General features: G+C 40.8%; 1 protein-coding gene across 1 annotated transcript in view; it reads left to right on the top strand.

The window, feature by feature from the left end:
• Window positions 1–19386, top strand: part of PYGM (glycogen phosphorylase, muscle associated) — a 580472-nt gene that overhangs the window by 484093 nt on the left and 76993 nt on the right. The window lies entirely within an intron of this gene.

The following is a 19386-nucleotide window of genomic DNA, read 5'->3' as shown; positions in this document are numbered from 1 at the left end:
TGTGAACTCTATAACTTTCCTACAAACTAAAAAATACATCCTAATTTGGGTTATTTTCACCAAAGACATGTAGCAGAATACATCTTGGCCTAAATTTATGAAGAACAATTATTTATTTGTAAACTTTTATAACAGAAACAAAGAAAAATGTTTTTGTTTTTTTTTTCAAAATTGTTGGTCTTTTTTTGTTAATTTAGCAAAAAATAAAAACCCCGGCGGTGATTAAATACCACCAAAAGAAAGCTCTAGTTGTGTGAAGAAAATGATAAAATTTTAGTTTGGGTACAATGTTGTATGACCGCGCAATTGTCATTCAAAGTGTGAGAGTGCTGAAACCCGAAAAATGGCCTGGGCAGAAAGGTGTAAAATTGCCCGGTATTGAATTGGTTAAATATAGACACCACACTACGCCAATCCAGTGGTACTGTGCCAGTCATTAAAGAGTCCCTAAAAATTAGATACTATGGCAGAGCTCAGTTCTTTAACCACTTGCCTACTGGGCACTTACACTCCCTTCCTGCCCAGGCCAATTGTCAGATTTCAGCGCTGTCACACTTTGAATGACAATTGCGCGGTCATACAATACTGTACCCATATGAAATTGTTATCATTTTTTTGTGACAGAGCTTTATTTTGGTGATTATTTTTTTTTTTTTTTAAATTTAAATATTTATTTATTTTTCAAATAAAGCAATACACATTTCCATAATGTAAAAATATAACATTACAAAATCTCATAAAACACTAATTTCATATCATTTTCTCCCCCTTACTCCCTTCCTTTCAACCCTCCCACCTCCCACCCCACTTCAATATACCCCTGACATCTATCTGATCGACTTGTATCTCACATCCTCTGGATACCGTGGCTTGGAAAAAAAGAAGAAAGAAAGACAGGCTAGTTGCTATATTTTCTCCTTTTCCTTGGCCTTTCCTCTTTTCTCTTCCTTTCTTCTTATCCTCTCTTTCCCTTTTCTTTATGCTTACTTACTCAGTACCTTCCTTTACCTTTACTTTGAACTCCTCCCATTTCCCCCATTTCATATGATATGTCCCCATCCTATCTTCCTGCATATAATAAAGTTTTTCCATTCTAGCAATCTGGTCCACTCTATTCATCCAATCCTCTTCCCTCGGTACCTCAACTTTACGCCAAAACCTAGGAATCAGACTTTTTGCTGCATTTAAATAGCACATTATACCCAGTTCTTTATATTTATTTCCAGGTAATATTGAGTTATGAAAAAGACAGGTTTCAGGGTCCAGTCCTATCTCTATTCCAGTGATAATCGTGATTTGATTTCTAATTTTTTCCCAATATACTTGTATTTTTGAACATTCCCACCATATGTGATACATCGTGCCCAACCCTCCACACCCTCGCCAACACCAGGGTTGGTTCTCCTCACTCAACTTGTGCTCTATCACCGGTGTAAAATACCACCTTGTCAAACATTTAAAATTCATTTCCACCTCACGCATGCTAATATTTTCGTGTACCATTCTATATATTTTCCTCTGTGTATGTTCTTCCCACTCCACTCCTAAATCCTTTTCCCATATATATTTTAATTTAAACTTACTATCTAAATCCGTGAGAGCTTTATATGCTTTAGCAGTGCTGTGTTTCCCATCACCTCGGTCTTCTCAAGTATTTCTCAAATTCATTCCACTCTTTCCTAGTTCTAAGGGGCTTCGTCAATTTCTCCACAAATTGTTTCAATTGATTATATCTCCATATATCTATCCTAGTGAAAATCATTCCCTCTTCCCTTTTCAAATCCTCCAGTGTTCTTAAGTTTACCCCCTCCATTACATCTCTCAGCTGAGCGTCTTCCTTCATAATCCATCTACCTGAAATTTCCTCTTTACCTGGGGGGAAAAACTCTGAATTTCTTAGTGACATTAATAGTGAATTAAAATCCCATTTCCTCTGTTTGTGCATTTTATCCCACTCCCTTATTACAATTCTTGTGTATATACTTGTGCTCTCCTCTAATTCTCTAAACTGTGGTGGCACCCATACACTCCTACCCAACTCCTTTCTGCTAAGTGTATTTTCAATTGTGACCCAATGTTTACTCTTTGAATTATATGTCCAGTCAAAAATTCTTGCTTAAATGACTGCCCTGTGGTATCTTTTAAAGTCCGGTACTCCCAACCCCCCCTTTTCTTTATTTCTGCTTAGCACTTCATATGATATCCTAGGTTTTTTATTTTTCCATATATATTTAGTTACCATTCGCTTAATTGTCCTAAAATATGCCTCTGGAAGATTAATGGGAATCATCTGAAATGTATACAGTATCTTCGGGAGAATTACCATTTTTATCAGGTTAATACGACCCAGCCAGGAAGGATTTCCACTACCCATTTTCCTCAATTCCTCTCTGATTTCGTTTAACATTGGGATATAATTAGCTGTATAAAGATTTTTCTGTGAGGGAGTGAGTTTTACTCGCAGGTACTTTATTTCTCTATCTTTCCATATAAAGGGAAATTCTCTCTGTATATTTTCTTTTTCACTCTTTGGAAGATTTATATTTAATATCTCTGTTTTGCTCGGGTTAATTTTTAGATTTGACATTTCCCCATATTCCTTCAGTGTTTTCATTAGGTTTGGAACTGTTATCCTCGGGTTTCCAACATAGAATTATAAATCATCCGCGAAGGCGGCTATCTTATGTTCTGTCTTTCCAATATTTATTCCGCTTATATCTATATTTTTCCTAATTGTTGATAACACTGTTCAACAGGTAAAAAGTTTTGGGCATAAATTTAGCTAATCTTACATAATTTTGGGGTGCTGAAAACGAAAATGACCCTAAAAAATGTTGATTGGCTCTAGTTTCCATGATATATTCACCCATCTAATGACGTAAGCCATTCAAAATTATGATGCAACTTCAGCTGCATATTGCGCAATTGATACTGGTGACCAATAGAAAATTGCATGTATACTGAGATGATGCAATATTAGCCTTTAATTGCATCACTTCACTGCATAAAAGCTGCAGTATCTGTAGCTGATTGTAGTTCGACAGCGTCTTTACATTTCGTTTTATGCTTATATAGGCTACTCAGTAATGCCTCGAACTTGTGTGAATAAAGCAGATAATTTCTGCTATATCTGCGATGAAATAACTTTTATCTCACAAAAAAGGAGGATAACAGGAATGATTAAGAAAGCCTACAACTTGTATTTTGGCTGCAAGATAGGAGACCAGGACAAGAGCTGGGCACCACATATATGCTGCAATTCTTGTGGGACGGCACTGGAGCAATGGTTGAATGGAAAAAAGGCATCTATGCCTTTCGCTGTGCCAATGATTTGGAGAGAGCCAACAGATAATGTTAGTAATTGTTACTTTTGTATGGTGCCTCCAATTGTAAAAGGGCTAAATAAGAAGAAAAAGTTATCTGTGCACTATACAAATATTCCATCGGCAATACATCCAGTTCCTCATGGAGAGGGGCTACCAATTCCTAAAGCACCAGAATCCTTCGTGGTTGAGTCAAGTGAGGAAGAACCTGAAGCGTGTAGTCACGTGCAGTTGTAAGAGATAGCCCTTTCCTCGAATACAAGAGAAAAGCCAAGAGAAGCAAAACCGACACAAACTGAAGACAAAACTAGTGAGAATCCTAAGTATTAAAATGATTCAACTTAGCTTATGGCTATAATTTTTCTTGGTAATCCTATGCAATATATTATGCCATTTAGGCTTTGTTATGTAGTCAATATCACTTGCTTTATATTTGTGGAAAGACATCTATCTATATAATTATTGTGCATTATGTAGTCATTACGCCTATAGTAGAAAACTTTCCGTTTACAGAAAAACTAGAGCCAATTGACAAATTTCATTGTTATATTTGAACTCAGAATGTGAAATTCATTAAGAAATGGATCCTTTTGTTTCCAAAACTGGCAAAAAATAAAAATTTGTTGAACAGTGTAACAGGGGTTCCAATGATAGAACAAACAACAGTGGGGAAAGTGGGCATCCCTGTCTGGTTCCATTTGACATAGAAAAGGTCTCTGATCTCTCTCCATTTACCATTACCATCGCGGCCGGTCCTTCATACAACTTTCCAATCCACTTTCTCATCCTACTACCCAATCCCAGGATCTCCAGTGTGTCTAACATAAAGCTCCAGTTAACCCTGTCGAACGCCTTCTCCGCATCTATCGAGAGCAGCACTACTGGTTTTTTTTCCGTTTTACTTTTCTGTATAAGCATCAGGGATCTCAGCCCATTATCTCGACCCTCCCTTCCTCTAACAAAGCCCACCTGATCTCCATGTATCCAATCTGGCATCAGATCTCTTAACCTATTCGCCAATACTTTTGCATACAACTTCGTGTCTACGTTCAATAGTGATATCGGTCTATAACTTGAACAGTGGGTGATGTCTTTACCTTCCTTATATATTAAGACCACCTGTGCCAGAAGGGATTCCTGTCTTATCTCCATCTCTCCCCCCAACGCTTCCATATATCTCTTGAGCTTGGGTATCAGTAAATCACCATATTTTTTATAATATCTCACGGTATATCCATCTGGGCCTGGGCTTTTTCCCGTCTTAAAGCTTTTTAATGCTATGTTTAGTTCTTCCTGTGTGATTTCGGATTCTAAAGAGTTTAATAGTTCTTCACTTAATTTTGGTAATCCTGCATTTCTTAAATAATCCCTTCTTTTTTCAGTATTTATCATTTTATCTTTATTTATATCATCCTTGGGGGCAATATTATATAATTTACTGTAGTAATCTTTAAATACCTTTGCAATGTCTTTGGTTTAATGGACTAACTCTCCCTTGGAGTTTTTTATTTTATCTATATAGTTCCTATTCTTCTTTCTCCTCAGGGCTCTCATCAGATATTTTCCTGATCTGTCTCCCCATCTATATCTTTCACCATTGATCTTATTAAAAGTTCTCATTTTTTCTTCCTCCATTACCTTCTCTAATTCTTCCCTCTTTTTTATCACTCTTTGCTCTATATCTTTTCTTATGTTATTTTTATGTAGGAGTTCCATCTCAGCTATTTCTTTCAAAAGCCCACTGATCTTCTCTCGTCTTTCCCTTTTCTTCTTTGCCCCAATTGCTATAAGGATTCCTCTTACATATGCTTTATGTGCCTCCCACACTGTAGCTAGTGATACATCCCCTGTTTCATTTTCCTCAAAGAACCTCTCTATTTCTGCCCTGATCTTCCGGTCAATATCTGGATCCATGAGGAGTGTCTCATTCAACTTCCATGATAGGCCTCCTGACACCTTCCCTCCCCATCTTAATTCCAATACTACGGGTGCATGGTCCGAGAAAGTTATTGCTTCTATTTTTACTTTAACCAGATCCTCAACAAGTCGATGGTCCACCAAAATATAGTCCAATCTAGAGTATGTCCTATGTACACTAGAGAAAAAAGTATAATCTCTATCTCTCATGTTAACAATTCTCCAGCTATCCACCAATTGGCACTCTTTCATCACCGTTTTCAATAATCCTATGGACCTATTTTCCCCTCTCTGTGCTCTAGATGTTGTATCTATTTGTGGATCCATACATATGTTAAAGTCTCCCGCCACTATTAGATATCCCTTTCCAAAGTCCATCAATCTTCTCATAACCCCTTTCAAAAACTTCTCTGGCTTCCTATTAGGGCAATATATGTTTACAAGTGTGCATTCTATGTCCTGTAGTTTACCTTTCAAGAACAGAAACCTCCCCTCCGGGTCCGTCTTTCTATCTTCCAGTTCAAATCTAATGTTTCTTGCAAATCCTATAGCTACACCTTTAGCTCTCTTAACTGGGGAATCTGCGTAATACCATGTCGGGTGTTGTCTAGAGTTTAACTTGATATTTTTTTTTAACTCTAGATGTGTTTCCTGCAAAAAGACAACTGAGGCCTCTCTATGTTGTAGTTCTCTATATAGTCTAAATCTTTTACCTGGGCAATTTAATCCATTTACAATATGGGTTGCAAAGCGTATTTCCTCCATATTTTATTTGTCCTCTTCCTATTTTACCCTTTCCTTTCCTCTTCCCCTTCCCCATGCCTCTCCTTTCATACAAGATGTCAGTTTTAAAAACCTCTATCCCCACTCCCACCCCAATTCTCTCCCTCCCCTCCACCCCCCCCCCTCCATCTCCCTCCCCATACCCTCCCCCCAGGCCTCCTTTGCCTTTGGATCATGATCCTCCACTGATCCCTCCCTAGGGGTTCGGCTCCACCCATGACCGCTCACCTTCCCCCCCTCCTCCCCAGTGTCTCCTTGTCTATTGACTCTCTGTTTCCTCTTCTTACCAGCTGCCACTCTCCTTCACCAAAAGTACATAACTCTCCCTCCTCCACTTCCCAACCCGGTATCACTAGTCTCTGCAGACCAAGTTTATCACAAAAATCTTCCATGTCTTCTGGGAATCTTAATATTGCTGTGATTCCGTCTCTCCAACCGATTAAACTCACTGCACGACCCCATCTGTATTTCACATTATGCTTTTTCATCAGTTCTAATAGGGGTTTCAGTGATCTCTTTCTTCTCAGAGTCTCTGCTGTTAGATCTGCAAAAATTTGAATATCTTTCCCACCATATACGATACTTGTTCTTCCTTTGATCTTTTTCCATATCTCTTCTTTATCTACAAAGTCATGGAATTTAACAATTATATCTCTTGGTCTTTCAAATCTTTTTTCTTGTTGATATTTTCCTATCCTATAGACTCCATCCAATTTAAACGTCTCCACGTCTGGTTTTTCCATTATGGAACTCAAGATTTTGTCAATCAGTTCTTTTAAATCTTCCCCCTTTGTCAACTCTGGGACTCCTCTTACTCTAAGATTATTTCTCCTTTCTCTGTTTTCTTGTTCTTCCATCATAAAAAGCAGTCTTTTCTGTTCTTTTCTATCTTCTTTTATCCATTTCTCTAATTTTGGGACAACTTGGGAATGAATTTGAACCTTTTCCTCCATTTCCTCCACCCTAGTTAACATTTGCTGCAATTCTTCCTGAATTGTCCCCATCTCTTGCTTTATTGATTTTTCCAGATTTTTGAACATCTCCGCCATTTCCTTTTTATTAGGTATTTGCAGGTCTCTTTCAAAATCTCTTGATTCAAACCCTTCCTTTAATTGTTGACTATTATATACCGGTCCCAGGGATAGTCTCGGGCTGTTATCCAGACTTATTTCCAACTCACTTTTTTCATTCACTCCCAACGTTCTTTCTGGGGTCAAATTTCCCTGTGTTACATACTTTTTAATCGTACTAGATTGGGAACTCTTGGACCCACTCCCTTTAGTATTTTTCCCTTTCATGTTGATCTTTAATGCTTTACTTTTTACTTTCGGAACTCCTCTTTCACTCCTCCAGGTCTTCAGACCCTCCCTAGGAATCCCCTATATCCTTATTTCAGACTCAATGCTTGGTAAAATGTCTTTTTTAGAGGCACCAGGAGATCCAATTTAAATCAGGTTCAAGAACATAAATCCAGTTTATAAATAATGCATAAAGAGTTGCAAAAAACCCCACAGTTATCACAGTTATCACTCACCATCTACGTTGGAGTGTCTTTCTCAGTGCAGTCCTCTCCTGTAGCCGTGCTCTCTTAGGGGGATTCCTATGGGTCTCTTTTATATATGTATGTTTATCCTGCTGATATGTCAATTGGAGGATTTGAGGGGATTTGAAGTTGGGGATGGTGTAGTTTGGAGGTAGTGTGGCTGCATTTCCCCCTTCCACCAGTCCACCAGCTCACCCAGACGCCGAGTGTTGGAGCGTCAAGCTGACAAGCAGTCTCTCCTCTCCTTCTCCTGAAGCTCCCAGAGCTCCTTTGCTGCTGCCCACGTGTCTTCACCGCTGCGCCGCTCCGTCCGTCTCCCTGGCAACCCTGCTCCTGCTTCTTCTCTGCAGCCGCCGTGAGGATTCCCAGGGAACTTCCCGGTCGTCTCTCTCCGGGATCCCGCCAGGCTCGCCACCAAAGCTTCCCTCTTCAACCGGGTGAGTCTCAGCTCACCCTCCGGTGCAGCTGGTCTCTCTGAGGGAGACACTTAGGGAGGATATTCGGGGGAGGCTATCGAGGAGTGCTTACAGCACACTCTCCCGTGCCGCCATGTTCAGGCTCCACCCCCAATCTCTATTTTGGTGATTTTTAATCACCTTTTTTTTTTTGCTAAACAAACCAAAAACAACTGGAAATTTTGAAAAAAAAAAGGTTTTGTAAATAAGTGATTTTTCTCCTTCACTGATGTGCGCTAATGAGGCTTCAGTGATGGTCACTGATAGGTGGCACTGATGGGCACTGATAAGGAGGCACTGGTAGGTGGCACTGATGGGCATTGACAGGCGTGATGCATGATGGGCACTGAAAGGCAGCACTGATAGGCAGCACTGACTGGTGGCACAGATAGGCAGCACTGACTGGCACTCAGGCGGCACTGAACGGCACTGATAGGAGGCACTGACTGGCACTGATAGGAGGCACTGATAGGAGGCACTGATAGGCAGCACTAACGGGCTCTGATAGGCAGCACTGATGCACACAGGTGGCACTGACTGGCATTGATGGATGGCACTGATGGGTGACACTGAAAAGCAGCTCAGATGGGCACTGATGTGGCATCGATGTGCACTGGTAGGCACTGATATATGGCATTGATGTGGCACGTATGGGCACTGGCAGGTGGAGTAGATGAGCACTGACAGCTGGCATTGATGGACACTGACAGGTGGCATTGCTGGGGCTACACTGATCATCAGGGCACACTGACCATCAGTGCCCTGATGATCAGTGTACATGTCCCCTCTGAGGGATGCCGATTACCGGCTCTCCACTCCTCACGAGCTGTCAGCATGACAGCTCGTGAGGAGAGAAATGCCGATAACTGGCATTTCGCTATTTACATGCGATCAGCTGTGATTTGACACAGCTGGTCACATGACCAAGCTGACATCTTCGGCTCTTTCCATTGATCGGTGATCCGCTGTGTCCGAGGGACACAGCACACCACCGATCGCCGTGCATGCGCGGTTAGAGTGGGAGGACATAATATGACGTCCTCCCAGAACAAGAGAACTGCCCTGCGCCCGTCATTACCTTATACGGCGGGCGGGAGGTGGTTAAGGACCTGTGGGTGTATGCCATCTGGTCCAGGTGCTTTATTCACCTTTATTCTAAATATTTCTGGATCATATCAATTGTAAGCCAATGTGGATCATCTGGGGCTGTGTTAATACCATGCCCATTATGGGCAACAGCTCTTCCATGCTCCTTTGCATACATTTTTTTTCCAAAAAAAAAAACAGGATTATCCCCTTAGCAACATATAACAGATGGGGGATTATGCTCTTCCTATATGCCCTGATGGAGTTTCGAGTGCCATAAAGAAGGTACTGTACAGGTTTGTCCTGAATTAAAATAGCAGTGATTTCAGATGTTAAATTCCTGATCTAGGCCCAAAACAACCTAATCTTAGGGCAGTCCAACCAAATATGGGTATGAGATACCTGTAAACTGCAGCCCCGCCAGCACCTGTCCGAGATTGAAGCATATTCAACAGTCAACATCTTCGGGACCCTATACCATCTTGACATAAGCTTATTATTAGTCTCTTGTATTTTGGTACAAATAGAGGAGGTATGTGCCAGTCTTAGCATATTACGTGTCTGTAAATTTGTGAAGGGGCAATCTAACTCTTGCTTTTTCCCTAAGGAATCTGAAGCCTGTAGTGACATCATGTTTGTTCACTGATTTATAAGAGATAGATAACAGACCTCTATCAATGGGCTGCTTGAGCCATAGAGATCCAAAGCCAGTAAGAGAATCTGCCGCTCTGATGCCCTTTAGGTGGGCGATACAAAAATGTTGTAGATGCTGATATCTTCAGGCATGCAATGGAAACTTACTATATATCTCCCTAAGTTCCCCCAATGGGCATAGTCTCTCATTCTGAATAAAGTTAAGGCAGCTGGTGTCTCTATCAGTCATCCAAGATTTAAAGGACAGAGACTCTCCTGGGGAAAACAATCAGAAACCACCTAAGGGAGAGATTGATGCAAGAGGCTTCTGCTTCGGCTCTCACACCTACTTATCCGCTATGGACCAGACCATATTTTCACATTTGCACTATGTCTATTCATGAGTCTATAACTTTATAATTACTTATGATACAGAATTGATACATATATCAATAGGTGATATTCTTTAACTGTGCGTTCCCTTTTCTTATCCATTTACCTGAGATATCTTCCCTCCCTGGAGGAAAGAAATCTGTGTCTACCAACGGCATAAACATAGAGTTAAACTCTCATCCCATTTGTTTATGAATCGTATCCCATACCCCAATAGCAATTTGTGTATTAGTGCTTGTACTTTCTCCTAATATACTGTATTGATGTGGAATCCAAACTATCTTATCCAATTGCGTCCCACTTAATGTGTTTTCTATATTCACCCAACTTTTTCTTAGTGCATTATATGTCCAATCAAAAATACGTGAAAGTAACACTGCATGATAGTATCTCTTAAAATCAGGCACACTTAAACCCCCCTTATCCTTGTCCCTACATAACATTTCATAGCTTATTCTTGTTTTTTTATTTCCCCAAATATATCTCAATATCATTTTTTTAATTATTTTAAAATAGGCTCCTGGCAACAAATGGAATTTATATAGGATGTTTTGGGACAATTATAATTTTTATCAAGTTTATTCGTCCTATCCAAGTCCTACCGCTAATCTTCTCAGTTCCTCCTTTATCTCGTTTATTAGTGGGATATAATTTATTTTATATAAGTTTTTTTTTTTACCGGGTTAATTTTTAGGTTTGACATCTCTCCATAGTAATTAATTATTTTCACTAAGTTAGGTAATGTCAACCTAAGAATAGCCACATTGAACAGCATATCATCCGCATACTCTGCCACTTTGTGTTCTATCTCCCCTATCTAGACCCCTTTTATATCTATACTGTTTATTACTGCTGCTAAGAGGGGTTCTAAGGATAGAACAAACAACAGAGGTGAGAGCGGACACCCTTGTCTTGTCCCGTTATACATCCTAAAAAAACTCTAATAGCAAACCATTGACCTTTACTGCAGCTGAAGGTTGGCTGTAAGGCTTTCCCATCCACTCTCTCATCTTTGGCCCAATTCCAAGGATCTCCAACGTGTCTAGCATAAAGCCCCAATCTACCCTATCAAAAGTCTTCTCTGTATCAACTGACAAGACCAATACAGGGGGTTTTCCTCTCTTACTTTTCTGTATAAGGAGCAATGACCTTAACCCATTATCTCTTCCCTCCCTCCCGGGGACAAATCCCACTTGGTCCAAATTAATCCACTCTGGCATTAAATCTTTCAATCTAGTTGCTAGGACTTTTGCGAATAATTTAGTATCTGCATTTAACAGTGAGATAGGCCGATAACTAGCACATTGGGTCCCATCTTTCCCCTCTTTTAATATATGCTTGCAATGACTCCTCCCTCATCTCCTAATGCATTCATGTATACCCTCAATTTGGGGACTAATTTTTCTTGAAATTTTTTGTAATATCGCACTGTATACCAATCAGGCCCCGGGCTCTTCTTAGCAGCTGTCTCCTTCAATGCCCTTTTGATTTCCTCCTGCGTTATCGGGTTTTCTAGAAGTTTTAATCATTCTTCTACTAAAATCTGTAAATTTGCCTCCTTTAAATACCTTTGCCTCTGTCTTGTTCTCTCCTCTTCCCCTGCTTTTAACTGTTTCCGGTTTATGTCATATAATTTACTATAACATTTTTTGAATACCTTCACAATATTAGTGGTCGAATAAGCCGGTTCTCCATTGTCGTCCTTAATTTTCTCAATGTAATTCCTAGATTTCTTCTTTCTTTGTAGTCTCATTAAGTATTTACCCTGTTTATTCCCCCACTGATATCTCTCTCTTGCCATCAAATTAAAAGTTTTTCTCACTTCTTCCTCCATTTAATTGCCTAATTCCTCTCTCTTTTTTATTATTTGCTGCTGTATGTCAACTGTTATTCTCTTTTTATGAGATTGTTCCAGCATGTGTAATTCCCTTAATAGCGTATTCATTTTCCTTTGCTATTCCTTTTTTTTTTTTCTTACCCCAATCGCTATCAGAATTCCCCTGATATATGCCTTATGGGCTTCCCAGACTGTGGCCACTGACATTCCTTCGGTTTAATTTCTTTCAAAGTACTGCTCTGTCTTTTTTTTATTCTCTCTTGCGTGTCCTGATCCTGAAGGAATGTCTCATTTAACTTCCACCTACAGTATTTATCTTATCCTGCTCCCTACCCCATAATAATTTTGTTGCAACTGGTGCATGATCTGATATTATTGTGACCACTATATTGACTTTAACCAATGACTCCAGTAGTCTATGTTCCATAGAAATATAATCTAGTTTTGAATATGTTGCATGGGCCGGAGAGTAGAATGTATAGTCTCTATGTCTGGGATGTTTAATCTTCCAGATTTACTACTACTAGTTGACACTAATATAGCATTCTTTGTATTGCTTTCTGACTTATTCTTCCCTCTCTCTGCACATGCGACATTGTGTCAATCTGAGGATTCATGTTAAAATCCCCTGCCACAATCAATGTGCCCATTTTGAAATCCAGAAGTCTTCCCAGTATATTGTTGAGTTAGGCCTCCGGGTTTCTGTTGGGGCAGTAAATATTTGCCAATGTACACTCAATTACTTGTAATCTCCCCTTCAGAAAGAAAAAACACCCCTCAGGATCCTCCAGCCTCTCCTCCAACTTAAATCTCAAATTCTTAGCTATACTAGTTGCCACTCCTTTAGCCCGCTTAGTAGGTGATAGCATAATACCAGGTTGAGTAATATCTAGGATATAATTTTACATTTGTTTCCTGTAATAAATGTGTTTCTTGTAAAAATGCTATTTCAATAGATCATTGTTGTAATTTTCTGAGGATCTTATGCCTTTTTTCCCCAGTATATTCAGTCCCTTAACATTATGTCATAAAATTGACCTCCTCCATCTCTCTTGTATAGTATATATGTTATTTTTTTTTCTTCTCTTACTCTCTCTTGTCCTTCTACCCATGGTGCCATCGACTTTTGTAAGGAGCAATCTCCTGTATAATTCTCCCTCCCCTTCCCTCCCTCCTTCCCTTCTTGTAGCAAGGAGATATTTGCTAGAAGATCTAATCCCCCTCTCCCTCCCTCTCAAGAATCTCCCCCACCCCTCCCTCCCCAATAACCTTGGGCCTAAGTTTTGCCTATAATCTGTCATGGGACATTCCCACTAGTGATTCCTATATTGGGGGGGCTCTAAACATGCACGCCCATTCCACCTTTCCTTCTTGCGACATAGGAAATCTAGAGTTTGGCAGCACATTCAGCCTTCAGACAACACGCCTGTACCTTCTGCTTGATTCCTACTGCCCATCTGGCCCTCCTAATTTCTCAATACATAGAAACTACAATCTCAGTATGGAAAGAGAGAGTGGGGAGAGAGAAGAAAAACGGGGTCACCCCCTCTCCATCCCACACCGATTTACCTTCTCCTTTTATTTACCTTCTGCAACTTTTCTTTTCCTGGCCCTGCGCGCTCAGTAGACCCCTCTGACCACCCCACAATGTCCATGCCCTGTAAATCTAATGTTCCACAAAAGTCACTTAATTCTTCTGGGAATCTCAGTCTTTCCAAATTCCCATCTTTCCACCCAATCATAACTGAGGTTTCCCTGCCTGTCTATCGGATTTTTTTCTCCCTCATCTGTTCCAGTAATGGTTCTCTCTGAGCTTTTTCCATATTTTTTCTCTGTCCTTGTAATGATGGAATCGAACAATCACATCTCTGGGCATATCTGTTGACACTCCTTGCGGTCACCTTATCCTGTGTACTCTCCATTTTTAAATGCTCTGTTATGGGTCTGCCCATCAATGGATTAAGCACATTCTTTAATTCTTTATTTTGTTCCGCAAGTCTTCCCCTTAGGACTCTTCTAGTAAACTGTGAATCCATAGATTGTTTCTTCTTTCTCTGTTCTCTTGATCTTCTAATTTGAATGTGAGCTTTCTCTGTTCTCTTTGCACCTCTTCGACCTGTGTCTCTAGTTTAGTAATCAAAAGCGCCTCTTTCTCCATTTTTTCCTCTACAGGTAAAACTTGAAAAATTTGAATATTGTGCAAAAGTTCATTTATTTCAGTAATGCAACTTAAAAGGTGAAACTAATATATGAGATAGACTCATTACATGCAAAGCAAGATAGTTCAAGCCGTGATTTGTCATGATTGTGATGATTATGGCTTACAGCTAATGAAAACCCCAAATTCACAATCTCAGAAAATTAGAATATTACATGCAGTCAATAAAACAAGGATTGTACATAGAACAATATTGGACCTCTGAAAAGTATAAGCATGCATATGTACTCAGTACTTGCTTTGGGCCCCTTTTGCAGCAATTACTGCCTCAATGCGGCGTGGCATGGAAGCTATCAGCCTGCGGCACTGCTTAGGTGTTATGGAAGACCAGGATGCTTCAATATCGGCCTTCAGCTCTTCTGCATTGTTCAGTCTCATGTCTCTCATCCTTCTCTTGGCAATGCCCCATAGATTCTCTATGGGGTTCAGGTCAGGCGAGTTTGCTGGCCAATCAAGCACAGTAATCCCACGGTCATTGAACCAGGTTTTGGTGCTTTTGGCAGTGTGGGCAGGTGCCAAGTCCTGTTGGAAAATGAAGTCAGCATCCCCATAAAGCTAGTTTGCAGAAGGAAGCATGAAGTGCTCCAAAATCTCCTGGTAGACCAACACTAGCAGATGACATGGCTCCTCAAATCAACACAGACCAGGTCTGTTTTTTCTTTGCCCAGGTGAGACGCTTCTGACATTTGTTGTTCAGGAGCGGCTTGACAAGAGGAATACGACATTTGAAGCCCATGTCCAGGATCCGTCTGTGTGTGGTGGCTCTTGATGCACTGACTCCAGCCTCAGTCCACTCCTTGTGAAAGTCCCCAACACTTTTGAATGGCCTTTTCCTTACAATCCTCTCCAGGCTGCAGTCATTTCTGCTGCTTGTGCACCTTTTTCTTCCACACCTTTCCCTTCCACATAACTTTCTATTAATGTGCTTTGATACAGCACTTTGGGAACATTCAACTTCTTTTGCAATTACATTTTGAGGCTTTCCTTCCTTGTGCAGAAAACCATCATTGACACCCTCCATAACTGTTAGGTCAGCAGTCTTTCCCATGATTGTAATTCCTACTGAACCAGACTTAGAGACCATTTAAAGGCTCAGGAACCCTTTGCAGGTGTTATTATTTATTATTATACAGTATTTATAAAGCGCCAATAGTTCGCTCAGCGCTGTACATTACAAAGGGGGACAGAACATGTGACAGAACAATACCAATACAATGCAAAACATTGGCCTAATTAGCTGATTAGAGTGGGACACTTTGAGCCAAGAATATCGCACCTTTTCACAATATTCTAATTTTCTGAGATTGTGGATTTGGGGTTTTCATGAGCTGTAAGCCAAAATCATCACAATTATGACAAATCACGGTTTAAACTATCTTGCATTGCATGTAATGAGTCTATCTCATATTAGTTTCACCTTTTAAGTTGCATTACTGAAATAAATGAACTTTTGCACGATATTCAAATTTTTCGAGTTTCACCTGTGTTTCTTCCACTCATGTCAGTATTTGGCCAAGATCATTACGTATTGCCATCATTTAATTTTTCATAGACATCTCCAATTTTGCAAACATTTCCGCCATATCAGCTTTTGTAGGCATTTGTAACGTAGCTCCCTGTTGTTCTGCAACACTTTAGTCTGTTATACTATCCACATTTATCAGATCATTGGTCTGGTTCGCTTCTTGTGTCCCTAGTGACATTCTTGATTGGTCTCCCATGACCTTTTCTAGTTCTCTCCTGTTGTTTATCAGGGGTTAAATTCTACAGGCTTTTCTCCTGCAGAGGTAGATATTTCCTTTATTGTGCTAGTATTCGCACTAGGATGAGGGGGGGGGTTTACTCCCCCCCCCCCCCTTTGGCTGATCTGCTCTTCATCTCTTTAAACTTTGGCGCTGTGTTTGCTATCAATTCACAACTGCTGTATTATCCGTACCCAATGAAGACGTTTTCCTCTGATAACTTTAACCTCTTCTATTATGTTATTTCAGGAGTAGGAGCGGTCTAACCAGTTCCACCAACTGCTTAAAACCACTGAGAACCCCAGCAAATATAGTCCTCCATCCCCCCCAGTACTCAGGAGTGCGTTTAGACTGCAGCAATAACATCAGATGTATCCCAAGATTAAAAATGTCCCGCCGTTACTCACGGCAACTCATCACCGACCGATTAGGATCTTTCTATCTGAGAGCATATTCAGTTCCAGCTGTTGCCTCTGAGCCCGATTCCAAGTAAGATCAAATGAGTTAGTGAGGGGTCTCTGTGTATCAGTCAACCTTGAGTGTCTCAGGGTCTCCCAAGACTGCTGTTTCAGTGCAGAATAAATCACCTTTAACACACTGCCTCTTCTTCAGCAATGAAGCCACACCCATTTCCTGTGGGACAGCTTGTCACTTTCAAAATTGACGCCCACAATCACATGGGCTATCACCTGGGTAGTCACATGAGTGGTCACAGGGACACTCTCACCGTCTCCTCCTCCAGTGCCACTGCCTCCTGCTCCCAGGGACACAGACATGGGCTCCACTGACGTCGCCCCCAGCGGCCAACAGGACCACCACGAGGATGCCTGGACTCGGAGCTGCCACGGCGTCCAGTGCCACACCCGCCCAGTCCCCAGGTAGAACAGGGCTCTGGACAGTCATCGGGGAAAATCAGAACAGGGTTACACACATGGATGGTGGGCGCCTGGAGCTTACACTGCTCATGTACTGTATTTATTGCAATATGTTTCCATTTCATATGTAGTGTATTTTTTATAATAATGAAAAATGTTAATGCAAAATAAAAACAAAATGGAACCGAAAGAATGAATGGAACAAAATTAATTTCATGTCATCTGAATGAAACAAATGAATATGAATGAATTTGTTTTTTCGTTATATTGTATTTCAAATCTGTTTAAATTTGTTACTATTGTATAAATATATATACTGTACATTGTACAGTATATAATATATGGAGCACCGTCTTAGTGCAGCTAGGGGGAGCTAGACCCCAACGGTTATCCATTTGCTGGTTAGCAGCTCAGGTGTGATATCCAGAGGGGTCACATTGTGGTCAGGACTGAGAGACTCTGCAGGCCAGCCCCTGTAGAATTTCCCCCTTCTCTGAGGTTTTCGGGGGGAATGTCTTGGAGGCAGTGGGTGGATCTGAGGAGTAGCTGGCTGCACTCTTGAGGGACCACAGCCAGTCCCCAACAGAAGGCTTGGCAAGGGGCTGGGACTACCTTGAAAGTTCACCTGTATAGCAGGGAAGGAGCAGTCCAGCTGATAGGCCTGGTAGCAGCAGCCATCCCACAAGCGGTACAAGAGAGGATCTGAGTGAGTACACCTGCACCCCTGGGAAGATAGAGGAAGGAACACTGTGGTGGGAAACCAGATTAGCCCCCTGCTGCTGACTGTTCACCTCAGTTAAAGGAACAAGAGCCAGAGCCCCTGCTCAGGAAGAAAGTCTCCAGATTGCTGGGTGAAGAGGAGTTCATCTAGGGTCTGGGGTGGTACAACTAGGAGCTGCTGGCTAGCACTCCAACAGAGACTGCATCAGAGAAGGAGCTTGTGAATAGTTCAGGAAGTTGTCCTCAGATTTCAGTTCCTTTGGGCATCCTATACCCCCTTACCCTATACAAGTTATAATCCCCTCAATAAATGCCAAAACCAACATTCAAGGACTGGTTTCTGTCTCCGTATGAAAGCTTGTGCGGAAAATGCTGAATGACTGGCTGTGCAGGTCTATAGGGGCACCCAAATTCAACAGCAATCCCTAATGGGGTAGTGTTACATAAATATACATCCAAATCTCTGAATAATGAAAATTTCATCATGATTTCAATTCATGTGTAATTGTGCAAAATCCCTTTCCACAATGGCAGCTTGTGGCAGGTGGGAAACACCCACTTGATGACACATGGTACCTAAGGAGTTCCCAAAAGACACTGGTGACCAAGGATACTCTTTAGTATCCCCATGTACACAAAATACCACTACTCTGTTTGATGAGAGACATCTGCAGCCACTAATTTGGCTTTTATCAATGTTACCAGACTAAATTCAGCAATACAGGGACATTTTTAACATTAATACAGATTTTGCATCAATGTTCCTCATTTTGCAGTGCATGCAGTCCTTGTGAAAATTGACAAAAATCAGTCCCTTAGAAAAATAATTTTTTTAACCAAAAGTGGAGCATATGGCAAATTTCTCAGCTGTAAAGGAATCAATGCATTGTGATTTTCTATCTGCCTTCTGTGTTATTGGCCTCCCAGGCCACTCCAGTCAGACAATGGACTGAATACCCACAGTGCCTTTAACCACTTCCCGTCCGCCCGTTGTATATAAACGGCTGGACGGTGGCAGTGCAGGGTCGGGGGGCCGTTTGCTGCTTGTGCGCGCTCCCCGGCAGCACCGCGATCCGGTGCCCGCTGTGTCCTCCGGACACAGTGGAACACAGATCGTCTGACAGGACCTCTATGCGAGGTCCCGATCATGTGATCACTGATTGGCCAATCAGTGATCACAGGCAGAGTAGTAAGCAAGATGTCACTTCTGACATCATTGCTTACTACGTGTGAAATCTATGAATGATCACAGAGGTCACATGGTACAAGGCTATTCACAACAGCCTTGTACCATGTGACAAGATATGACCAATCACAGCTCACACAGTAGTTCTCAGTGGCTGCAAGAATGCAGCTCGAGAGAAGGAGAAATTATTGCTTTTAATATTATACAGGATTTATATAGCGCCAACAGTTTTTACAGCCTTTATGGGTGTAAAAGCAATCAGTGTAAAAAAAAAAATCTTCATCACCCCCCACAAGTAGTACCGTGTCAACATGGTGGCACTGTACTGCTAGGGTGACAGTATGTAAAAAAAAAAACACATAAATAATAATATAAAAAATGTAAAAAAATGTTTACAAATTATAATTTTTGGTTAAACTAATTTTGGTTCTTTTTTTTTTTACTAAAAAGAAAACGGAATACATTTTGGCCAAGATTTATGATGAAATAGTATTTATTTGCAAACTTTTATAAGAAAAACACTTTTTTTCTAAATTTTTGGACCATTTCATTTACATAGCAAAAAAAATAAAAATCCCAGCGGTGAAAAAATACCACCAAAATAAAGCTTTATCTGGCTCAAAAAATGCTAAAAAATTCTTATGGGTACAGTGTTGCATGACCGCGCAATTGTCA

The sequence above is a fragment of the Staurois parvus genome, unplaced genomic scaffold, assembly GCF_062004578.1.
Source record: "Staurois parvus isolate SC_StPar_1 unplaced genomic scaffold, SC_StPar_1.0 ptg000275l, whole genome shotgun sequence".
Taxonomy (NCBI): Eukaryota; Metazoa; Chordata; class Amphibia; order Anura; family Ranidae; genus Staurois; species Staurois parvus.
This window is presented reverse-complemented; position numbering and strand designations above follow the sequence as displayed.